Source organism: Aquila chrysaetos, chromosome 6 (genome assembly GCF_900496995.4).
Source record: "Aquila chrysaetos chrysaetos chromosome 6, bAquChr1.4, whole genome shotgun sequence".
Taxonomy (NCBI): Eukaryota; Metazoa; Chordata; class Aves; order Accipitriformes; family Accipitridae; genus Aquila; species Aquila chrysaetos.
The window spans coordinates 30,255,072-30,281,313 of record NC_044009.1 but is presented as its reverse complement, the minus strand read 5'-3'; the positions used below and the strand labels follow the sequence as shown (position 1 = coordinate 30,281,313).

General features: G+C 38.7%; 1 protein-coding gene across 7 annotated transcripts in view; it reads left to right on the top strand.

Moving 5' to 3' along the window:
• RAPGEF4 (Rap guanine nucleotide exchange factor 4) overlaps nucleotides 1-26,242 on the top strand; it is a 159,723-nt gene that overhangs the window by 45,002 nt on the left and 88,479 nt on the right. For 2 of the 7 annotated variants that reach the window (XM_030017970.2, XM_030017969.2), the window contains exon 1: nucleotides 8,859-9,076. The exons of 3 other annotated variants lie outside the window; for them this stretch is intronic. The gene's annotated coding sequence lies outside the window, so the exon portion shown is untranslated. Of the gene's footprint in view, nucleotides 1-1,023; nucleotides 1,225-4,675; nucleotides 4,717-8,858; nucleotides 9,077-26,242 lie in introns of those variants that run through there. 2 more of the 7 variants (XM_030017968.2, XM_030017966.2) reach the window with 2 other exon arrangements.

Below are 26,242 nucleotides of genomic sequence, written 5' to 3'. Positions count from 1 at the left end.
CTGATAATAGAAAGAGAATAGGTCTTTATGAGTAGCTGAAATTTTTCTGCTATTCAAATATTACTAATGTTTAAGTGGCACATATTTCTTGTTTAATATTCAGGTATGGCATTTGTTTCTTAAAACCAGAGAGGAATGCTTATCTTCTGTGATCAGAAAGAGTAGCAGCTAGGAACAGCAGTGATGTGAGTCATTTTGACAGTAAGCAAACTTGTCAGAATGTTCACATTTTTAAGACTAGATGGTCTAAGACATCCATTTTTTCCTAAATATTTTTCAAAGTCCTAATGAAAATTTAAACAGCTGTGTCTCATGGTATCTTGAATTTAAAAGATCATGAATTAACAATTGCATTTTACTGCTAAAATACTACTTGTTTACTGGAAAGTCAAAATAGTAACAACAAGGTTCAGTCAGGTTCTTTGTAATACTTTTAGTAGCTGAATTTGACAATCCCATAGTGTAAAATATGTCAATCCTAAAGAGAAAAGAGAATTCGTGATGAACTCATACACTGTAAGGCACTGAAATAATTTTTAACCAAATGAGTTTATATGTTAAGTACCTTTAACATATAAGGTATTTAACTTGCTTTTTTTCATAAGCCTTTTTGCATTAATTAATTTCAAATTGCTCACTTCTTTGGGATAAACTAGAATTTCACTGCCTGCATATAATACCTTTGTGTTACAAAGTGAAAATTCCATGTTTTTGGCTGAAATGTTGGTGTATTACAGTCATCTCTTGCCTGGGGCCATCTACATAGGAGAATATTCCTTTAACAGAATAAATCACAAAAAGACTGTAGCAGACTTATTGGAACCATTCTTCTGTATCTCTGACTACTGTTCTCACCAAAGATATTAAAAAAGAGGCTCAGTGGATAAAAACATGGTATTTGTGAGACTACCTGCTTTGCAATGGTTTCAGAAAGACAAAAAATTGTGCTACATCCACTGGCTCTTTAATTCGGATCGCCAATGATAATGCAGAGTCTACCGCTAAAGAAAGGTAGGATGCAGAAGCAGAAACATTAGTGCTAATCTGCTGCAGAAGGACTAGATAAATCAGCACAGCTCTCATACATCACTAAGAGAGAAGCTGATTGCAACTTGACCATGTGCCTAAGTGGTCACATCAGCAACAAGAACGGAGCATGGATAAAAAACCTAAAATGTACCCTTAGGGCTACTTGCTGTGCAGGACCTATAATAACACATCAATGTAAGTTTAAGATTTCTTTATTTTTTGTTTCCTTCTGTTGTAATTATTGTTGTTTACACAATTATATTTTTATTTTGCATATATTTAGGGGAAATATAATGGAGCTAAGTATAATACTAAGCAGATAATAGTTTGATACTGTTTATGTCTGTGAATAATAATGGGCTTTATTACTGTGTCTCAACATAGTTCGTTCTTTGAAGATGTTTTAATATTTAATCCTAACAGTCATATCTCAGAAATTGAGTAAGGTTTTGTGTGAGATGATAGTGAGATCTCCCTTCTTCATTTCTGTCATCTTACATTTCAAAATGATTTGAAAGACAGAATGCCACAAATACATATATATTACTTCTGCCATGAGAATTTTTGCATTTTTTTATTCTTTCTGTTAAGAAAAATGCTCATAAAGAGTAATTTCTCTAGACCTTTTTATTCCTGAATTAAATGCAGTTGGTAATTTTCCTACATTTTTTAAAATTTGTGCAATTGTTTGATTTAATGTCACTTAAGCATCTGCAAAAAGGGAAGGCAGGGATCAGATGGAAACTGAATAAGCATTGATTGCTAGTCTGAAAATTAAATTTTAAAAGTTTTTTCAGTAAATCTGATTTCAGTTCATTTTTTACTAAATTAGATTATCATATTTAAATTGAGGCTACTGTACAGCAAACAAATGTGTGAAACTATCGTGGATAGCCCACATTTCCTGCTGTATCAGACAATAAAGATGTTGATTGTAGTTACCCAGGAATACCCTAACTGTAGAATTCAGAGCAGCATGTTTAAATAATGCATGGGAAAATAAAAAGGAAAGGTGGAATTTTACTGTTCAGATGTTAATGTTCAGATGTGATGCTTTGTTCAAGGTGAAAAAATATATAGTAAAAGCTATTGATGTGGAATCTCAGGCTCTCTCTCATGGCTTTAGGGAAAGAGGCAGGGAAATCCAAGACAGGTCTTGCTGTGCAGTCTGAAAGTGAGGGAAATTTGGAAGCACTTCTAAAAAAACCCCAATAATGCTTTATTTATTTAGTTATTTTTAGGAAAAGATAGGGGCTTCAAGCAAACAAATTTATGAAATATGAGAAAGGAGGAGTGAAGGATGCTTCAGTGTTAGGAACTTGGTAAAGTAAGTGTAAAGATACAGAGTAACATCCATTTATTTTATAGTGTATGTATGTATGGCCAAATATAATAACAGGAGCCTTCGAAACAGAAGTAGCCTGCATGTGTTTAGTCTACAAATGGTTTATTTTTGTGGCAATTGAAAAATGTAGGGATAGTTGTATGGCTATTGTCCCCTTCACAGAATTAAAATACTCAGAATGTGGGCCAGTTTCAGGTCTTGAGACACAGATACTTTGTGTAGGTCTTAGCCAAAACAAAAGTTAAGGTTTATGTATTAACAGTTGCAACTTCACTACAAGAATGATAGATGGGAATGGAGAAAGGGGAAGGTAAGGCTTTATGGCAAAAAGGATGCTCATTCTTCCCAATAGAATAAATAATCAACCCGGCCAACTGGCAGATGAAACATGGACCAAGTAGAGAGTTTATTTTTGTACAAAATATGCATATGCATGATCACACAGGCTCTCAGTTGTACTCGGCCCCTGAAGCTGAGGTCCCATTGGGAACCCATAGCTTTAACAGTCTGACTTACAAAATAACAAATACAAAAAGAGAGGAAAGCTGTACAGCAACAGGAAGCAAAGAGGATTGGTGATTTCTTTGACCTTGTTACTTCTGTTCTGATGTATCCAATGTGGTGTTAAGTTGTAAACACCATGGCAAAGATTCCTATATTTTTGTTCTGTGAAGTATTTTTCTTTCACATGTGACACAATAATATAATCAATCTGGCACCTCTTAACGGAGTTGGGCTTCTGTTGGTAAAATAGAGGCATACTTTTTTACTGTGATCTGTGTTCATTGGAGCAGCAGGAGATTATTCTGGTTTACAAAGATAATGAAACAAGTAAGTAGTTTTCATTTTCTTGTAACTGGACATAATTTGTAAAGATTCCTACCAAAGTTATTTTGAACAGTTAGAAGTGCTATGTCTGCTAAGATAGTCTACTGTTGTGTTCATATTGTGATCTTAAAACAAACATTTGCTTCTGTGTGTTTCTGTGAAGTTTCATAATACAGTCACACTTAAATTAGATGCTAAGTGAATTGTATTGCATATGACAAAACTGGATTTAGGTTACTGCTTCTTTTAAATTTCCTTTTTAGTTGAAGAGACAAAAGTCTGTTGAGTGCCTTTTGTAGCCTGAACTTGGTCTTGGATGCAGTTTCCATTAGTCAAAACAAGGCACATCCTCTTCCTCTAGAGTGAAATTCTGAGTTTATCTGTTTATTATGCTGAGAGTTTCACGGCTACCTGTAAGCTCTTTCACTAGATTCCAGCCTGGTCTTCATTTCCACCTTCAGTTTTAGTCAATAAATTTATGCTAATTATAGTTTCTTGTACTTTAGAGAAAAGTGTGCTAATGGACCCTAAGCCCTGCACTTTCAGAGCTGCAGGGGGCTCACTGATGCCAATTTCAGTGTATTGAATTTGCTTATACCTACGATATTCAGGCAAACATCATACAAAATATTCTTGCTCCCATTGAGTTTAATGGAAAAGCTCATATTAACCAATGTTACCAAGGCAGGGCCTGAAACCTTAAACCAGCATGAGCCCTGTGGTGGTATCTCACACAAACAAAAGGCTGTCCTGAGAAAAATGCCTGAATATAATCATAGGGGTTCAAACTGTTTTGATTAAATAGCATTTCTTCTAGTTTTCTGTCTACAAAGCAGTACAACTTACACTCAAAGTTGAAAGTCTGGCCTCTACTATCCCTGTCTTGGTCGCAAAAGAAAACTGAGGCCCTTCAAGTTCTGTGATACCAAAGGAGAGAGTGTACTGCTGTGTTGCTGCAATGAATATGCTGTGTTCCCATACTGAAGCTTACCAGTTCTGCTGGCGAGGACAAGGAGTAACATAGCTTTCCTTCTTCCTGTTCCTCCTTTCTGGGCTCTAGTCACTACTGATAAAAGGAGATACCATTTCACAACTATACAGAGAGACCTAAGAACTGTAGATCTTTGAAGTATGCAAGAAAAGCTCCCATCTTGCTTTATACATGCAGGCCTAAGAGCTCATTGATTTTTTCCACAAGTTCAATAATCACTAATCCATCCACTGAGTTGCATCTGGAATACTCTGTAGCACAACCAACTTTCAGCATAAAAGGTTAACTCACAAGCTACAGTGTATAAAGTAGTCACAGGTCAACTCACGTGCTTTCACAGCATCAGTTACCACCTGAAGTACACTTAGAAAATTGTGATAAACAACTTTGCCCTTGGACAGTGTTGCACATGCTGTGAAGAGAATATACGTGGTAACTGTCTGGACAAAGTAAACTCTCATCCAAGTATCATTTTCTTCTAGGGAAACAATGAATCTCTGGAGGGGGCAAGGGGATTTTACATGTAAGTTGACTATAAAAGAAATAGTACCAATTACAGCTTACAAGTATAACTATTTTATAGCTTGATTGGGTCCTCTAACCAAATCTTGGAACCTGTGTTGAAAACCATTTAACAGTTATAAGCTATTATGGAAGAAGACCATACCTGGAAAGGAATTTCCTTGGTATCTCTTCTAGCTTTCAGATAGTCTTCCCAGCCTTGCTAAATGCTGTTTGAAGTGTATTTCTTCCAGAATATAGTGAAGTGCATGGCATCAAACTCTGCTGGAACACACATAACAATGATCTCAAACGGGTAGCTCCTAAGGACAACCACTAGTCTGATCTTTCAGTCTTGTTTAAGGGAGACTTATAATGAAAATATGTTCAAAAAAGGGATCATGCAGACTGATGTCTATAACTCTGCTATTCAGTGAAAGTCATAGACTTCTAATTAGGGCGATAATGTCTCGTGAAGTTTTGTGAAGCTTTTAACAGTTTTTGTTACCTCTCTGTTATTATCCTGGAAAGTAAATAGTTACATATTGGATAACCATATGGATGATGTGTTAGTGTATTTTAAGAAGATTGCTCAGATGGCTCAGAGCCCATAATGGCAATGCCAGGATTTTTTTGTGCTGAAAAACTAAACAAATAACTAAAAGATGGAGGGAGCAATCACTGAAAGGAAGAGTGAGCAATAAAATGTAGAATTCACCTTTAGCATTGGTGACAGAGATCAAGGCCGTGGGAGAAGTATAGTGTGACTTCCGGTACTACACTTGGGCCATGTCCCAGTTAGCTTTCCAGTTTGAGCTGGCGGAGCAGTATGGGTGGTTGTTCCTTATTTCCAGTCATAGTACTACGCTGCCAATGCCCTTTTTAAAAATCCATGTTCCTGCACCTGTTTTGTATTTCCTCAGTGACTCCAGCTGAACTTACGAGCAGAAGGGGTGGAGTCTCAGGTTGCACTTTTCACCACAAGTCCATACAAACCCCATTTCTCAACTTACCAACTTACCATAACAACTTCTTGTGATAACAAGGCCATTAAATAACCTGGCACTATTTTCCCTGGACAGATGATGAGTGGTGGGAGGATGGAAGGAGACAGAAAGAAAGGTGTGAGGAATAATGCAAGGAAAATTCTTGAGGGACTGAGTAAATTCCTTCAGGGAGGTGTCTCTCATCATTTTTGTTTGGTGCTTGAACACTGTTTATACAATATATACATATATTTTCAGTCTGTTCGAGAGAAAAAGGACCCTGTAATTCAAGTCCACTCATTGCACTGTAAATGTAACCTCACTGAAGGAAAGGAACTGTTTGAAACACTGACACTTTCATATTTTAGTCAGGATTTATCATGATCTGTAAAGCACATAATTCTCATAACAGGAAAGCTTCAGATGTTTTAAACCCTGGCAATTTTTCATCCAGCAAAGAGATTTGAGAAATACCCAGGCAGCAAGCCTCTTAGACGAGACAGAGTGGGCTGTATTATATCTGGAGCTGCATTTCCTACTTTGCTTCCTCTGCCAGAAATTCTCTTGCCAGAAACTCTGTCATTTCAGCTTTTATCTCTTTCTGAGGGGAAGGAAGTTAACCATCCCAGTAACATCTCCATCACTGCAACAAAAAATCTGCAGACAGTGAAAGGCTATGGAAAACTGATAATTGCACACAAATGCACAATTTCCCCAGGCCACGATAAGCAGTGATGAAATTGCCAGCTCCATTTCACAGTAGGGAGATACTTCAGTACAGATCTATGCCTTTAATATTAAAGTAATCTGTGGACAATTCTGAAACAACAGGGTGGCAAATATGGTTGGTTCATGTCTGTTACTACTTTTGCTGTATTGCTACATACACAATTAACTGTTATAGCCAGCACCATGTTCTTGTATAGGATCTGTGTCTTTGAACACACAAGCACAGATTAGATTTTTCAGGAGCTTAAAAAAATTAAATGTAATCATGAAAATTTTCAACATTTGGCTACAAGAATCAAAACTTTGTCCTCTATAATCTAGATATGTATGCACAGACCACATAGGCTTCAGTGGGAAAGCCCCTGCATGCATTTGGTGGAGAATTTGACCAAGAGTGGTTGATAACCGTGCAAGCAAGCTGGAAACTTAAACACATGAGACAGCCTATTTTTTTTACCATGTGATAACAGTGTTTCTGGTTGCTGAGTTCTTTACTCTATAGGTAGGCTGTATGTTAGTAGAGAGTATTTGAATGTAAGTGTGGAGCTCAGGTTGCTGAGATTTAGTATGTAGTGCTCAGCAGTCAGAGAGACCTCTCTCAATTTCATTTGTTGCTAGTCATGTCAAGAATTACTGCTGTGGTGAATGGCAACATTCCAGATTGCATCTCAGTCAAATGGATTATTCTTCAGAGCAATGCTTTTCTGGGGAAGAGAATATCCAGGGTCCAGATTTGAAGGGTCTTTTGCAGTTTTGGTGAACTCACCTGAGAAGAACAGTCAATACTTCATGCAAGTGTAACTGCTGAAAGTCTGTAATGTATTTGCTGTCTATGCCAAGAGGCAGGCAGTGAATGCTTGCAAATGGAGTTTTTTGGGTGAGGAATAAAAAAGTGTAACTGAGGACTGTGCCAGGAATTAAAGTAATATATGATGTATCACCTTTTTTTTTTTTTTTTTCAAATTAAGATCTGTAGTGTGCTAATAACTTCATGGCAATGATGACTAAAATGGTTGTTATCTTTGTTGTACATGCATTATGGCCAATTTTGAAAGTGCCTAGCACCTATCCAAAAGATTCTGTTGCATTTATACAACAGTGGTAATAGTAGTGGTAGTGGGTGGTGTGGGGTGTTGCAAAATAAGGAAGTTGAGCAGGGGTGAAGCACAGACTTTCTGAAGGAGCCGGAGCACTGGAAGGCTAACAGAAAGTTGTTAATGCAATATAGCTCTCACCTCAAATATACAGACAGCATGTGATCAAAAATACAAGCCCACTTGCATTCTTTGTTATCTGAGAACATTTGTTCCCATTAAACATAGTCTTGAAGGCACTGATACTGCTTTTCATCTCAATATGCTCTCCCTAATTCACTGTATTTTTGCTCACATATATATATATAAAGTCCTCCAAATAATCTAAGCACAAAAATCCTGTGCAGAAAGGATTTTATAAAAAAGTTGGATGTTAATTCTCCAACGGAGACTACAGTATCTCCTGGGATTAGTGAGTAGGTGGGAGGAGTTGATTGCCTCAGGCATAGCCCCAGGGCCATTAATTCCAGCTAGTCATTAATCCCCCTGTAATGCCCTATGCTGATGCCACAGTTCCTGTTAAAACACAGAATAGAAAGCTGACTGACCTGTGGACTTGGATGGGTTATGTTATTCTTATAATGATTGCTTTTATTTCTAAATGCTCATCACTATAGGGTTGGACAGAGTTTCAGTTTGTAAGCTTCATGTATTTCTAAGGAGTTAATGCTTTGTTTGTTACTCACAGGAAGCCTGCAATGATATTATTAGTATTCCATTCTGTCCTAGCCTGTAAATAAATCTTGAAAACATTATAGCCTGTATGAGGTATGTTCCATGTATTGAGTCCTGGAAAAGCAAAATTGATATAAATACTCTCTAAAGATAATGAGCATACATATTTTCATATCTAGAAAAAATGAAAATTGAACATGTGGTTCCTTTACTCTGTCTGTGGTTGCCACGTAAGGCAAACTGTGGTCTAAGTTGCATTTTAGTTTCTGGTTTGATTGTTTTTAAAAAAGAAGTCCTGAAATTTTAATGAATTTATTTCAATACCCAAAGAAATGGTAATAAAGGACAGACTAGTTATAAACCATTTAGAAGTGACAGCCATCACATGCCCTTTACATGCGTGCTCATGTACTCAGCAGTATACAATAAAAGCATTGCTGGGCAGATCTTAAAGTGCAGGAGGGAAAAGTTCAAGAGCAAGAGACAGCCCTCAGCTCCCAGCTTAGCAGATCATGTGAACACACATGACTCTAAGCAGCACAGAGTGGTAGCAAACAGCAGCTGTGAGAATTTCCAGAATGCTAGACTTGCATGTCTCTTTAAATTCTCCTAAAATGTTTTTGCTCAAGAAGAAAGTTATTAATCTGACCTTTACATAGAGTCCTTCTTTGTCAGGGATCCCAAAGGGTTTTACAGATGCAGAGATTTAGTACTGACATGCACATGTCAGAGGGAAAATTAACAGACTGACTGCACCATGATTGCACAGAACTTTGGCAATGCAGAAATATGACTACAGATGGGCTTCACTACTACATTCCCTGAAAGACCATACAGCAATACTGCGTAGCAGCTCAGGTCAGGAAGTGTGGGATACATTACTCAGCTGAAAATATAGGTGAGTTAACGCTAGACTGTATGAGAACAATGGTAAATTGCTTTAAAAAGAGAAGAAGCAGCAGCTGAGCTCTGTAATTAGCACTTGTGGTGAAGACATAGATTGTATTGCTGAAATGTGAAATTCCAGCACTACACTGATTCCAAGAAAGAGGGTATGAGGTTGTTTGAGGGTTGATTTAGGATAAATAACCACTTCCTACAGTGCTGTCTATGCTCATTATTTATCCAGCTGGGCCTTGTTTAGTTTATGAAATGAAAATTGATCACAGCAGAGTGTTGGAGCATATTAGAGCAAAAGAGGAGGCTTAGGATAGACTGTCTTTTGGTATACTAAAAATGTCTGCAATTTATAGAATTATTCATAGGAGAAGTTGTACTTAAAGTTTAGCAACAGCAGTATGGAAGAAGGTTGGTGTATGGATTTTGTTCCCCTTCCTTATATGTGAAATCTCTTTGACCCTTGTGCCCATGTCACACACATAGAGGGAAAGGAGCATAGAGCCAATGTTCTTTCATTTTAGAAAGACTAGTTGGAACTCTTTTCAGTTATGTTTGCTAATTCTAACATTACAGCACCTTTCCTTGAAAACTAGGATTTTCAGAATGGGTGTTTTTCAAATGCTTTATGTTGTTCGTTTTCCTTCCTCTGACTTTACTGTTGTAGTTTGGCTTGCTGCTGTGCAGGAGGAGGAGATGAGGAAAGGAGGAGGTGGTAACCCTCTTTGCTCTGCTTACTGCCCATTCTCCCCCTTTCCACTGGCTCAAAATAAATTCTGTACTGTTTACAAAGATGTCAGAGAAAAAGAGGGTTGGGGAGGGAGGAAGAGGAGAGGAGAACAAAGTGAGAATGGGAGGAAACCTGTGCCCTCTGCGGTCATTGTGAGGTAAACATGCATCCATTCACCCATCTGAGAATCACTGTAATGTAAATTAGACCATTTTAGTGCATAATGAGGATTTACTCTCCTACAACTGGAAGTTAGCTAATAAAGTCTTAATTTAATTTCTCTGTGACCTAAGAATTTTTAAAAAATAAAGTTAAATGATGAATTGACTCAGCAAACTAGTCCCTTAGAGACTGTATTTACCAGGTGAATCAGGGGAGCTGACTGATGTGATCCTGATCTTCCACGAAGGTACAGGTGAGGCCTTATCAAGTACTCCCTATTGGCATGGGTAGTCCTGAAGAAACCTACAGGGGATTGTGCTAGCTGGCAGTGTATGCATGGTACTGAAAATTCATGTGGAATTAGGGTTTGTGTCTTTATACCAGAAACCTGAAAGTAGTTTCCTTTGTTATGATTCTTTTTCTTAGCAGATCTCCTGTCTGTTAGCTTTGATCGTCTGTGGGGTCTGGAGTATTCCAGACTTCTGTGCCAATGGTGTTTCTATAGATAGTAGTGTCTGAAATTGAAGGGAGGGTGTATGGAGCTCTGTGCAGACCTAACTCAGCAGAGTTTAATGTGTGTTGGACACAAACGGAGGTCTGCAGTACCCGTACATACAGAGGCAACTGGAAACCAGTAGGCTAAACGCATCCAAAGGTAGTAGTGACTTCCTGCTCCCTGTCTTAAATGTTCCGGAGAGGGGCAAGCAATCCTTATGTGCTATTTCCAAAAAGACATGTCACAGCAGTTTGATGCTGACTTATTGCTATTTGAATTTATCTGGTTTGAGTTTCCTTTTTCTTTGAAAGGACTTTTTTTCCAAATATTTTTAAACTTCCTTCCCGATGTTTGTCTTTTTTCCAGATTCCAAAATTAGATCAAGTCACATTTCCTCATGGAACTACTGCTGCAAGGAGGCATTGAGCTTTTGCAGCCCCTAGTCTGAAGGTGCCTGCTCCAGTGGATGACCTGCGCTGTCATACACGCTATCCAAAAACAATTGGACAATGGCAAACTTTAAAAGTTAATGCATGTCCTGATTACTGTCCCATCCCCCTCAGCTTGTGCTTTCTGACTCTTGCTTGATGTCACTGAGTCATATTTGTTGAAGGTACTATTTAATCCATAACTTGCCTGCTGCATTCTCATTTGAACTGTTAACTGTTAAAGCAAAAAAGTTATTTTAAGAATGGGCTTGTCAAAGAGAGAGTATCTCCTCCTTTCAAAGACCTCTAAGGATTAATATTTGATTAAAATGTGACTGCAGCATTAAAATGGGTGCCCTGTGTCTTTTTGTAAATGAATGACTAGCAAACTTGTGGACTGTCTAGTTCTTAATTGGCAAATTATTCAGTGAATGCTTCAGGGGGAATTGCAGGGGAGGGTGAGGAGTTAGTTGATTTTTAGATAAATTCGTTACTACTTTTATTCCTAGAGATAGTCTGAAGATGACTAAATCCCTGGATGCATCCACAGATTCAGTTTGAATTTCCTCTCTGGAAATGAGGAAGAGGACATGCTCTATAACATGGGATAAACCACTGGGTCCTAACTTGGGCAGCCCCACACCAAAACCAGGAGGTTACATTTGTGTTCACCTTAGCAGCAGCTGTACACATGACCCGTGCAGCTGCTGCACCATTGTTTTTGTCTGTTTCTGTTTGCCTGCTGCTTTCTTTATGAACTCCAGTGAATGGCTGCTGATAAAATCTGCTCTCAAAAGGGCTTGGAGACCAAATCCCTGTCCATTCTTATACTCTGATGGATCAGAAGGACAGCCACGTCTTCACACATGATTATATGCTCTACAGAAGACTCTAGTACAGAGAGGGAAAATAATGGGTAGACTTCCTGTACAGTTACCTAAATACACTAGTGGAACTCTTAACACTGTATCAGTCTACTCAAAAATACCGTGGAATGGGGTATCAGGACAAGGAAAGAAGCATAGCTTGAATCTGTTTAATTTGAATTTTGAGTTTGAAAGTCTTGATAGCACTTTGTAAAGAGAAGAGACTGTCTCTTTTGATGTATATGAGTTTGATGTTGCTATCTTTGCTTCTGTAAGTCATGTAATCCAATGTAATAGCTCATGAGAACTAGGATAAGACACAAAGGGCTCCAGAAACAGTCTCTTTGAGTATGTCTCTTGCTGGGTCAGTGTGGGGCTCCTGCAAAGGTCTTTGACTAATTTTCTTTTCTTGATAGTTGGCTGCTGACTTCTTAGTAGAAACAGAACAGCAGAAAGTATTTTAAAATGAAAGAACAAAGCCTGAAGGGCTACTGTTATTTCCAAAATACTCTCTTTCAAACCTGAAAGCTTGGTAGAAGTGAGATATGTGGGCAACCTTTAGTACCTAGATTCTCCCTGTCCTGTGAACAGGCCAAGGAGTAGTGGTGCCAGCTGGAGTCAGAGATCTTTTTTTACATGCTCCATGATCTGGAAGACAGACAATTGGGAATGGTTGATTAATCTGGGTATTCATCTTTATACAGTTGGAGACAATGAGACATTGCATGCAAATTCAGGGTGGACAGGAGTCAACTGTTGTTTTAGCTTTTCTTTCAGTGGAAAAGAAGCCATTATTTTTAATGAGAAGAAAGATTATACAAATAGATCTTGAATCACCTTTATACTACATTTTTCTTTTCTGGCTGATGTTAATTAAATTGCTTCAGTGAGATACTCTGAAATGCAGTATGGAGTAGAATATATGCAGTATGTGTATATGTGTGCATCTTCTTCATTTCCATTGAAATGTTACATATAAGATGTAAAAACAACTTATTGTAATATTGGAAAGCAAAACCAAGTGCTCTGTTGCTTTTTTAGAGTTTTATAGTGTGCTTTGGTTACTTCTGTAAATGTCCAACTGGTCTTCTGCAGAAAAATGTGGCTATTTTCTCATGTTACAAAGAAGCAAATATTGTCTCAAGATTTGCCTTGCCCCTCTCTGGCTATTCTTTCTTGGCTCTGCAGCAATTTCTTAAAGACCCAAATCTGTTCACTGATCCCTGTTCACAGTAGGGCGCCCTCCCCAGTCTTTGCAGACCTGGCCAAGAAGATGAGATGTTGGGCACAGGAGTAGGAGCCAACAGCTGGCAGGGCATAGACCCTTGTAGCACTGAATGCTTTGTATTTTGGAACCACAGCCAACAGCCATGGGCTGCATGGGAACATGTGAAGTGGTTGGATGTAATCTGGATTTGCACTGCTTCCTCAGAAAGGGAATTCCAAGAGAAGAGATTTATAGACAGAGTAACATCATATGTTGCCACTCAGTATCATCAGTGTCTGCCACGAAGTTTTAAAGCTGGGAATACAAGTAATTAGATGCTGATGAAGAATAGACTGAAGGATAGAGGGAAAAGGGTATAAGAGGGTTGCAAGAGGATGGTATTGGATAGCTACATTCATTACTGACTTGGAACTCCTTGAAGATTACATTTGATAGAGTTGTACCTAAATGAAAGCTTAGCATTTGAGATCTTTGTTGAAGTAGGCCTTACTATGTTACGGGAGAAAGAACATTTCCAAAAATGTTTTGTTACAACTTTTATTTACAGTTTCAAGGTTAAAAAAAGGTGCAACTGCGATGAGTTCTGTAGATAACATAAAAGTCTCAGTGGGTTCATTCTAGGTACATTCTTCTCTTAGAACTCCCTGATTTTAGCTAGTAGCTTTGGTTTTACTAATATTGGTGATTTCTGTCACCTCTTAAGAGGACACTGAAGAGCCAGGAATGGGTTTTCCAGCGATCTGCAAGATATATTTTGAAACATCACAGAAATGTTTTGTATCTGGGCTGACCATACTGTTGGGTAGCGATGTCCCAAACACAATGGACTGGCTGTCATCATCTTTGTAGGGCTGTTCTTCCTGGAAATTTCTAGGGTTGGTCATATGGCCTGGTAATGAGGCGTATGCAATAGTACCTCATTCTCTTTAACTTGATCAATTTGAACTCAATATCAGCTATATGTATCATGTACCTTTGTAATTTAAATTGTAATGGTGTGCAACAACAGCAATAGCTCAGTGAAAATGTATTTAGAAAAAAATCCACATGGTAGATTAAATTATTGGCCTAACCAAAATGTTTAGACTCCAGGTATGTTGTGTTGAATTTGGACAAAATGGAGGCCTGGGAGGAATATATAGTCCCTGTAATGCTGCTGGACAAGAAAGTTTTTTAGTCATAATGGAATTGTAATTAAAATTCCTATTGGTCTTTCACTGATGGTCCTGACCATCGTCTGTGCAGAACACTTCTGAAATGTAGTTTATCATAACAGGGTTTCTCCAGCTTTCTCCCAGCTTACTCACAATGCGAAACGGTTTTCCAGATAGCAAGGAGAAACTTGTCAATCCCTAGTTACCCTTGCGCCCAAGCTTCTGATTTTGTGCCAGCTTACTTGCTTACCCTTAGCCATATTCATCTCCCGGGGAGACAGTGCTGGCTTGCCAGACTGGAGTTGTCCTGAACAGCCAGCATAATGGTTCAAATTAGGGCTGCTGTTTTCAGAAGCTGCCTATGACATTAAAGGAAACAGAATTGGCCCAGTGCTTACCACTTTGGAAAAGCCATCCTCTTTGGAAAAAGCATTTTAACTCTGAATAAAACATTGGGTTGGCTTTTAGCTCATGAATAGCACTTTATTCCACTTCAATAAATATCAGTACCAACAAGTAACCACATCATGTCATGACCTTACGTAAGTGCATGGCAATGTTCCAAGTTAATTTTGGCTGTTATTTCCACAAATGTGTAGGACAGGTTTTTGTAGGCATTTGATTCCTAGTTAGGCAGTGCTTTTGCAGACAGGGGCTGTAAAACAACCTGACAATTATCTAGGCTCCGTGGACTAGTTCTGGCTTCAGACACTTACAGTATCTCAGGTACTTCCTTCTCAGACTTCTCCTGAAAAGTTTGCTTCTTCAAGGAGCACATGACAGTTGAGTGTTGACAGACAACTGAAGAACTAGAATTTTATGGAAAGGTTTGGAAAGCAACATTGCTTTATTAACAGGGAAAGTTCAAGCAATTAAAAGTCACTGGGAGACAAATGCCCTCTCATCCTACTTGTGCTCTCCAGAGTCCACAAGGAAGTGATGTCTACCAGTGTGCAACCAGGGAAACAAGTTCTTTCTTGCCTCACTGGGCCCCCAATTCAGGCAGTCTGCTTTCTGCTTGGACAACTGAATGAAGCTTCTACTGCTACTGTAAGATCCCTCTTGGTCCAGTCCCAACCGGCAGTTACATGCCCTTGTCATGTCCTTTCATTGCAAAGGTGAATTTTTCCATCATGGTTCCCCTTTTTAAGATTGTGTTTGAATAGAAGTTCATCTTCATTTAATAACCCTCTTATTGGAGTTGGAGGCTTGATAAAGATAAGAGTTCATAACCTCACATGGAAGCCCCAAGTTGTCATATGCTTCTTGTGGGATTGTTAAGAGGGCCAGTGCCTAGGTAACTGTGTGTCTGAATGCTTAAATAACTCTAAATTCTGTCCCTGGGGTCACTGAATATCAGTGCTGCATAGTTTCTGAAATGCCTAAGTCATTGCTATAAATGGAGTGTGGATGCTTAAGTCATTCTGGTGCTTTGGGAAATTTTGTACCCTCAGCTTGTTTGCCAATTAAATAATGAAGGTTATTTTGTTGCAGATGCTTTGTGTAGGCTATCACTCACAATATTAACATTAGGAAGTGTAGACTCCTGCCAGATTTCTCTTGACATTTTTTATTTAGTGAAGAGAAAAGCAGATTGAGGTTCGTCATTTAGCGTTTCATGGAAGGCCCTCTCTCTCTCAGTGCTCTGTTTCTATACAGCAATCAAATCCCACATACTGTATTATAGTCTGCCAGGAAATCTGCTAACCTTTCATATAATATGTAATAGGTTTTATAGCCAGTCCTGCAGAGCCATTTTCCATACAGGAGGATTTTCAGCTATTTTTTTCTGCTGCCTTGGTAAGATTTGCAATGGTTCTTCCTACAGTGCCAGATGTTGTACATAAAACAGGAAATTATATACTGTTTTCTTGCTTATTGAGCAGAGAGAAGAATCTACTTTTAAAACCTAGCTGGGAGAGGTTGCTAGAAATGCCGAGTTTAAAGAGACAGATCAAGTATGGGAGATGAGAAGGCAAGACAAAACTTGCCTGAATGTGACGATGAATGTTAAATCTCAACTGAAACACAGTTGATGTACTGACATTAAAGGGAATGTACTGAATATATAATCATTGTGGATATATGCATGGGGTTTTGTATTGTAAGATAATCAAATGAGTAGTTCTTTGTACATACATTTACTGGCACTGATGGGAATCTCAGGAGAGCTCTAATGATCTATATTGAAAGAGATATCAGCCCATTTATGTACTGTAGTGTTTGTCTGTCTATTCCTGAAGGAATGCAATGTCAGAATAATATTATTTTGGTTAGCAATTCTATGGGATGCTTAATCTACATATCTTGAAGTGTTTTACAAATATTAAGCACTTAATTCAGTAGCATTCCACTGGGCTGTGTTCACATGGATGGTGATGCACTGATTATAAAGTTCAAGCTAAAGAGTCCCTCACGAATAACCCTGGTGCCCAACTGGTCACGCCTTGCTTGCAGGTTCTTTCTATTTGGCCTATGGCTTTCTCCTGTCAGGTACCAGGGAGCAGCTGTTTGGGCCTAACAGCCCAGTGCCTCCTGCTGCCCATCAGGCTGTTTCAGTGTCTGCAAACTGAACTCTGCCACCTGTCTGCACAGGAAGAGATTATGGCCTGGGCTGCGTGACAAGGGGCCACCACACCACCACAAAACTGGCCTCTGGATGCTGTAGCTGCAGAGGTTTGACCATTCTGCTGCAAGGCGTGAGAACCATAAAGGAACACATCAAACACAGTATTAATTCTCATTAGTAAGCAATGCCTAACATGTGACACGGAGAATTATAGTTCTAAGAGGATACATCTTTTATCTTTCAGAAACTTCTAAAACATACTGATAAATTCAGAGATGATTTGGGTCAGGCTCTTTGTAGCATTTTCTACTAGACAGAGCCACTTTAGGAGTTGTTTATATGCATGTGTGTTACTGTTCTTTGTACTGTTCAGGGTGATGGTGAGAGATCCAGATAAAATGTAGCTCTGTGCAAGTTAGAGAAAAGGCAATCAAGTTCTCTACTGGGACTGCTGCTCCAACAAAGAAAGTGTCAGTTGAGTCCAGAGTCTTGTCACTTTTACCTTTCATCTTCTGGTAGCTTGAAACAGCTTTTCTGGCCACCGTCATGTCCTGCTACTACTAGTATACACTCTGGAAACCTCTCCTGACTTACATCTCTGTTGCTCTAATTAACCTGATAGATAAGCATTATTTGAGTTTTATGTCTGTTGGAAAAAAGTCACACTGCCATGAATTCGAAGTAACACATTGGTGCATCAGACCCTTAGTTTCTGTCTTGAGGCAGAGCAAATCAGCAGGCCTGTGCTGGCAGTGTTGGTCTCGCTTGGCATCTTACTTAATTTTACATCTGCTCTTTTCTGCTCACTTTATTAAAATGACACCTTTGGACACTTGTAGCAATTTTCCTTTTTAAGGGGCCAGATTTGATCCATGCTATTGTTGACAAATTATTCCCTATTAAGTACTCGGGCACTAGCACTTTTTTCTCTTGTTTGGATTTTCCCACTTGTTTCTGTTTGCAGGAAGGATTAGCTCTAGCTGAAGCTAGCACTACTGACACTTGCTGGGCAGTGCAGTCATTCAGTAGGTCTGCAGGCCTGTTTACACTGGTCTTCCTAACCATATCAGATTTGTAATACCTGTCAAGTTTGCTAAACTTAGGTGATACTGGTGATGTGAAAACTTCGTGATTTTGCCATAAGAAAACACCACCAGGTGTTTTTCAAGACAGTGACAAGAGTATGTCATACCTATATCACAGAGCTTTTGTTTACTGCTTTTGGAACCTACTGTGATTTCCTAAAGTTTGGAGGTGAAAGCAATTTCTGAAATTGTTACATGATTCTTCTGTAGCATGAAGGCTGTGGTGGAGGCCTGTTAAGTCTGATGCTCATCCGTCTTCCCTATTGGTAAGGCAATGCAACAGAGCCTGGGAATAGAAGAGGGCCAGGACACAGCTGGAATGTAGGCTGTCTGCATGTGGCCCTTCTCAAGGATGAAATTTCCCACTGCAGAAATGGACAGGAAATTTGAAGGCTACAGGGTAGTCAGACTTCACATTTCCCAGTTTGAACAGGTTTTGTTCAAGTATCAGTTATAGTGAGTGAGTGGCATCCATGGGAATATGGCAGAGATCTCCTGAGATCTAGTCTTCAGTACTAGTTAGTGGACAATGTGCCTTCCTATTGGAAGACGGATGATCATTAGTGCTATTGGAACAGATCAGTGTATACAGATCAGTTTTGCTGAAGCCAGTGAAACTGTTAATTTATGACAGCTGAGGATCCATTCCAACACAGGTATATATAATGGATGTTAATTCCATAGGAGTTATGCAAATAATAATCTTAAGTGACTATCTTATCTAAAAGACATCAAGATTTTCACAGAAACCTGAAGTTTATAAAACTGAAGAGACAGTATAATGCTAAAATTTTGTTCTATGATGCTCCCTAAACAAGCAGCTAGCAGTATGTAGGAGAATACTTGTAAATTGAAAACTAGCCAGTTAAATATGTTAGGCATATGTGTACAGCTTCCTTATTCTATAACACTGAATTCCCCTCAGTACTATCAAAGGAAGACAGATCAGATAAACAGCAGTTACCATGTGAAAAAAAAAATTATATGCAAAACATATTTTTGCCTTATTTCCAATGTGTTTGATTTTTATTACAATATGGTTTGCAAAACTTGTCTCTAATATGGGTTTAGACTTATAAGTTAACAGAAGAATTATGTGAAGAGGATTTAGATGTGAAGGCAGCTTTTTCTCTCTGTTAATGAAACCTCTCTTAAAGGCTGTTCTATAATTACACTTGTGGCTTGGTGGATAATGCCTTGTTCTCATATCCAAGTCATTTGATTCCTCTGGTGCCTCATAACACTCAAGAAGCATGGACTCTTGCAGTGTGACTCATGCTGTAGCTTATTTCACTGCATATTCTATATAAAGACTTTCTTTGAACGGTGAGTGGAAACACAGTATCAAAGTGACAATAACAAGCTTTGTCTGTCTTGCTTCATGACAGAGAAAGAGCCCTACAAAAATAGACTGAAGTGTAGGTCATTGCAAATTAGGTAGCCCTTCAGTTAAGAAGTGTTCTAACTCTAGTATTATCAGTGACCTCGTCTTGTCTTCTAGAGAGACTGAAAGTCTTGTCCCAGTATAGCAATACACTTGCTTCAAGAATCAATCATTCTTCTTGCTGTCAGAAAAAGGGTGAAGTATAGCAGATTACTCCTCAATAAAACCCGCCTGTCTTCTGTCAGAAGTGCATAAGAATGCCCACGTATATTTTTCACCACTGCAACAGCAGGCGATAGCAATGCATTCCAAGCCAGAGCTGCCTGTTTCAGATGCTTAGTACCTTCAATACTGCTGTCCACAAACACCTGAAAACTTGCAACTTTAGGACATCAGTGCGTGGTCATAATGAAAACACTTGGAAGAATTGCTAATAATAAGAATTGAAGTTGCAAAATAAGTTTGGGATATAAATATAATCACAGCCAATGAAAATGATTGAAAAGTTTTTCTGTGAGTGGAAGGACTGAGAAAGCTTATTTCTATTTCCTTTCCATTTTTGCTCTTTCCTCCCACCAGTACTTACCATAACTTCCATGATGTATCTACTTGATGGTAGACAATGTATGTGACGTTTGGAGTTATATCTGGAAGGATTACCAGCCAGTGTGTGTGTACAGACTGGTTATCTGGCTGCTACCCAGTGAAGTGGGTGACAAAGAGTACTGCCCTCTTTTCCCTTAGTAGTGACACTATATTTGGGACCCATCTCCTATCACTAATTTTTATTTAGCTTCTAGGACCTTATTTGAGCCCTATCTCAAATTTGGTTAAAATTTTTCCACTGGAATCAGAAAGTTACTGGGAAGAATGGAGAAAAGGGAGGAATCTCCTGCCAGGCAAAGTGGTTACATTTCATTAGGAGAGCAGACAAGCAGAACAGAGTCTTTGTACCCACAGTTGAGTACAGGAGATCTGGCACATTGTGGCCACAATTATAACAAAAACAACAATTAAAGTTTGTTTGGGTACGCTTTTAATGAGAAGGTTGGGAAAATTATCAGGGACTGTTCAGTGTAAGAGAAATGGACAAAAAGATGAGTCAACAAGATGCTCTCTCCTCTCAGCTGCCACTGCACAGCCAGAGCCAGATTTATTTATTGCGTCCTCCTAGCAAGGCCTTTTAAAAAGAATTTTGTAACATCCCTGTTGAGTCTCTTTGAATTTTCAAAATGTACTTGTGTAATATAAGTCTTAAGCAATCCATTCATCTTCATTTGATAATCTACAGAAATGATTTAAAATCATAGTGCAGTAATATTGTGCAGTTATTTTTCCTGCTCTACTGAAAACCAATTTAGTTTGCTCTCCATGTAAAAACAGCGTGTTTATCTAGTACTGCTGTTTGCTTTGTGTAAATATTATCCCTTGTAATACATTGTTTCCAATGGGTTTGGAACAAGAACAGCCAAGGTTCATGAGAAGCAGGTTGTGGGGCCTCCCCAGCACAGCCTGATGTATTTATTTTAATACAGTTTTGTCATCCTTTAAACAAACAAATAAAACATGGTTCCATAAAGAAGGAGCAGGAAATACAAAGTTATCTAAGAAGTGAACAATTGAAAGCAATGGACTAGAAAGATGTTTTACTTTCAAAATTAATGATCTACTGTATGTTCTGGCTGTATTAAACCTATCCATCTAGTATGGTAGGTTGAGATTTCAATATGCTAATGAAATTATTTTTAGCCATGTGCGAGGGGGTACCCAGAAGAAATGGCTGTTTGCCCAGGTGGAATGGAAACATAAAAGTTCAGAAAATTGATTCAGTTCCTAGTGAGCTTGCTGTCAGATAGATAACTTTTAAAACCAAGTATAAGTTTTAGAATATACTTTTAAAAGCGAGATCTTTCAGAGTGGCAAACTAAGTGCCACGAATGTTTCACTGAGAGCATATTTTAGCCAGTTTGACAGAAGTTGTCTCTCCCCTGAGAGCCCAGCACTTGGGCATTTGTGCTGACAGATTTTGGATGCTTGGGCTTGGCAAATTGTTTCTGGAGGATTCTTAGTGCAGGAATCAGCTTTTCTCATTGCCTCTCAGATACGGAATTTCCTTGCCAAATTGCCTCACAGAACTGCTGTGTTGTTACATATGTAGTATATGGCCAAGTTTAATGGTCTGTTAGTGAGTTTTCAGCAAACCCCTTTCTCTTTCTCTTACAGTTGGTTGTTCACAGTCTTCCATCATCATCATTTGTGTAGTCCTTCCATGTAAACTTAATAGTAATAGCTGTGTCCCTTTAAATCTGGTTATGTCTAGTTAAAACTCAGTTTGAGACAGTGTTGGCTCAGTTTCTTTATTAGGTAGGTGCATTCATTTTTGGTGGTATAGTTGTAGCACAAGAATGTAACCAACATTGTTCTTTCAGAGGAGAGAGGGTTTCCTAAGGCATTCTCGTTTCAGCCTTTGGAGGTCTGTCCTACGATGGATGCCAAAGCTGTGAAATGCTTGTTCTCAGTTACGTCTTGCTCCAATATAATCTTGCTTTATTTGAACAAAAATCCCTGGTGGAACATCCACTTCTTGTATTTAGTTAATTTGTGCCATTTTGCACCCTTTGTGCTGTGTCACTTGCCTGTTTGCATCCTGCCTCTTAAGTGCACTGTGGACTCTTCTGGATGGGAGGAGGGAGAGGCAGGATCTGACCTTTCATTTTGTGTGTAGAACTGAGCAAAGCTGGACCCCAGTCAAACTGATTTCAGGGCTCTGTGGGAGAGAGAAGGAGACTGATACAATGTTATACTCTTCTCCTTCCACCCGTCTTTCTTTTTCTGGAAAGATTATTATTCAGTTTAGTTCAGTACTTTACCCTTCATTATCTTGTGAGTTGTCTCCATTTTTTTCATATTCCTCTTGTTTCATTTTTCACTTTTGGTCATGTGTAGGTTCAGCCTTAACATCTCTACTATTTTTTCCACTTAAGAAAATCTACAGTGCATCTTCATTACTGTGCCCAGCTGTAGATCTCAAATGCTGTTTTAATCTCGATGGTAGATAACATGACAGATCATAGTGAGAATTAAGGCTGATAATGAGGAATGAAAATCAGGGTGACCATTTTTTTGTGATTATATATTGAACTGTGAAAGAAACTCCCATTCAAAAAACGAAATAAATAGAAAAGCAAGGCTTTTTAATACAAAATTCCTGCCCACACTGAAGTGTCAGCCTAGTCAAACTAGGTACATACTTGATGTTCAGCTCAATTGGAAAAAAACACAATTTGACTAATTTTTAAATGGTAACCAAAAGGATTATTTTTACCCAGCTGAATTAATCTCAGAGAATGTTCTGTAGTTTATTTAAACAAGTCACTCCTCAAATCTCAGAGGACTTTTGATTTTTCAGGTAGTTTGGGTTCTGCTTGGCTTATACTATTTTAATCCTTTAAAACTCACATTTTCTATCCTATTTTCTTCTAATTTTGCTTATAATTGACATCCTGATGCCACAAGATAAAAAATAACAAATGTAGACAATGCTTCACTATGGAAAATAGAGATTAATCTTGTGATTGGAAAGTTGGCAGAGGCTTGATGTTGTATTATGTGCTATTCATCCCGATCTGCAGAATCTTTAAGCCTAAACTGTCTCAATGACAGCCAGATTTAAGGAGCCTAGCTTCTGCCTATTGTGAAATTGCTTATCTGTTTCTAAGACATCAACAGGTAGAACTGCTTCTTTGGTGGCAGCAAGAGAGAGAAGGTTCATTCATTAGGCATATCTGTCAGCGAGTTCACATTGTCTCTTTTTTTTTCTTTTTTTCTTATAGTGTGCCCTCTTCCCTGAAGTCTGTCCACTCCTTGTGGTATCTCCTCTGTTCAGTAGACTGAACGAGTCTGTTTAGGCTATGTATTGCACTCCCCTCCTACCCTTCACCCATTGCTCCCTAAAACATTTTCACTTCCTTTTTATTTCTTGTTAACATTTCTTTCTTTTCTAACATTTAATTTCCAGTGGGACTTTCTTCCTTCTTTCCCATCACTGTGTGCCTCCATTCCTCGCTGTCCCCTCTCATGATGAGGTTTGAAAATGTTTTTAGGACTGAGGTGAAATCAATAATGTTACTTTACTTTTTGCCTGAAGAAAGGATCACGTGAGAAATAGCCACAGCAAGACTCTGGGTTAGAATCACAGAACAGCATTTGGTATGTGGGCTTTTTTAGTCTTGGTGAGGGACTGGCAGCTAAATAAAATGTCTTTGGTTTGAGGAAGTCACTTGCACTGACTCCAGTTAGAAGAAAAAAACCTTGAAAACTGCCCCAACCAAGTAAGGTTGCATTGCAGATTGTTAATGCAGTTCACCTAATCCCTATGTGATGGCACAGCTGAATCACCATTATTAATGTTGCTTGCATTCCAGTTTGATAAAAGTCAGTCATTCCATCCAATGTGTTTTGGTACCTTCAGATAAGGTGCTGTTGTACAAGTCCATCAGAAGAGACTGTGTTTCACAGGCCTTTATAGGGAGCTTCAAACATGAGGGCCATGAGATGTTGGACTGTGCATGTGGATGTAAGGCAGTATAACTAAACACTGCGTTATGAAATAGCTGAAATATTACTGTGGGTAATTCTCCAGTGGGGAAGTACCACAAGCAGCATTTATTACACTACACTGTGTATGGAAAGGACTCCGGATTTGAGCAGCTGGACCCATGAGAGATTTATGCTGGCAAGGTAATTCCAGTGGTGCCATTGTACTGACTGCTGGCTGAGTTTGAGGCCCAGGTATTTTGGGGTCCTGTTAAGTGATATCAATCTGATTTTGAGTGATTGTCTGTGTTGGAATACACTCTTTTCCATGCACTAGAAGGCGTAGACTGTCATACTTCCTAACTTACAATTATTTAGTTTGTCTTTAGGTTTTCCCCTCTTATTTTGTGTTGTACTTGGGTTTTTGATTTCACAGCAGTGTTACAGAGTTACACTTATGAAATATCCTCATTATTGTTAGGCACAACTGAGTAGAAACAATCACTTTGAGGAATCATCCATGAAAAGGAAGCCTTTAATATTAGAAGAGTATTGGAAGTTGATATGTGCTTGCTTCTGTGGGAAGCAAAAGCATGGCATTAGACTGACCCCACTGAACTTATTAAGAGGTTTATATCGATTGTAGAGGAATTAATATTTAACCCAGAGTTTCCAGATGAAAACAAGTTTCTAGACCAACATAATTCTGTGCTTAAAGGTTGTAAATATGAAAAGCAGAGTTGCAGATCAGGTCACCATTTTGCTTTTTCTTTATTTGTTTCAGATCTCCTTGTAAAAATATGTAAGGGGAGGGAAGAAAAGTTGTTTATAAACAATGGATAAAGCCACTGCTGCACACAGTGTCAACATAAGGCCAATGTGTCATTTAAGTTGCACTTAAAACCTATTTTTAGGATTTAAGTACTGCACAGAATTTGTGGTGACCTTACAGAATTTCACTACAGAGGAGCATGCCTTCAACCCACTGTCAGAGCACAGCCTGCAAAAAGGGCAGTTTGCAGCTTTTCTCTATCTCAGTGGTACATATCTAGTTCCACATACATTTCTTCATATGAAGCCTTTTTCATAACATTCATGCAAAGATGGTCATGTGTTTCAGGCCTTCTGTATTTGCAAGGTGGCAAACTCAGGGTGCAACAACAACTTGGTTTAAAGGCTCTTGCTGACTTCTGACTTCTCTAGTACACACAATCCTTGCTTTTTGCTTGCTCTGCAGGCTAAGATACGTGATCAGGAAAAAGACACGTATGTTACGGCGATTACAGAATTTACCAGTCTGTCAAAGCACTTTACAAATATAAATGTCTTCCTGGTGTGACCTTTCGTCTCAGCTGAAGCTGTGCTCCAGAAAAATGCTAAAGATCAGTTCAGGGAGGCACACCATATGGAAGAAGTAGTGTAGGAGGCAGCCCATAGCTGCCCAGTCAAGGAGCTGACCAAAGTCAGCCTCATCCTGTATTTGCGAGTCTTGTATTACCTGGCTCTGATCTTCTTTGTACACAGTCTTCTTGCATAGCACACCCAGACTGACCTCACCTAAAAAGGCGCATCTTTGCTTCTCCCCTCATTAAAATAGTGTATCTGAAAATAGGAGCTGTGACTGCCTGAGGGTAAAAGGAAGTATTTTATGCCCAGAACTTTAGGAAATTGTTCTTGGAACAGGTTTCCCTTGTGCATGACCCATGAGATGATGCCAGACTTAGCTTGATCTAAGTGCTGACAATGTACGTTTAAAGGTTGGCTGTAGTGGTAGAGGTAAAAGGTTAAAAAAAAAGGTACCTTTATCTTAGTAATTCTGCTCTTTGTTTTCAAGACGTATCTGCTGGCTTTGCTAATAAAGATGCAGGTTTACAATTGTTAGCGTAGCAGAACAGTTTGAAGAGGAGTGAGGTTCTGTTCTGCCACTTGCATAATTCAGAAAATTCCAGCGAAGGTGTGATTTTCTGCCTCTCTCCTACAAGTGATAATGAAAGGGGAAGAAAGGAGAGCACAACTTTATTTTCTGATCTTGTGTTGAGCTTGAAGCACTGGTTCTGCCAGTCATCATCATCTGATTTTAAAGTGAACAAATTCAACACAGATATCACTGTGAAAAAGTAAATATGGAATTGTATAATGCTCTTTTTCAGCCACTGTTGAAAACTTGAACTTCAGCTAAAGGCAGTTAAATTGTTGTATTTTTTTCCTATAAATACATTGTCTATTCTATGGTTACACAAGTGTAGTATAAAGAAAACACATAAATCAAAGGGACTGTTTGTTCTTCTTCATATATTTTCTTTGTCCTCTTCTAAGTATATGCAATCTTTCCGATCCCTCCCAACAAAGTCCTGTCTCCACCCAACTGCATTTCCTGAGTGGATTCCTCTCGGAGACAGAATCGGAGGAGTGCATGATGTCATTTCTATATTTAAATTAGATGGAGCAGAATAGGCTGTGTAATTTGTTTAATCACTGCTCATGCTCTAATATCCTTGGATTTGATTTTTTGCAGTGCACTCTTATCTT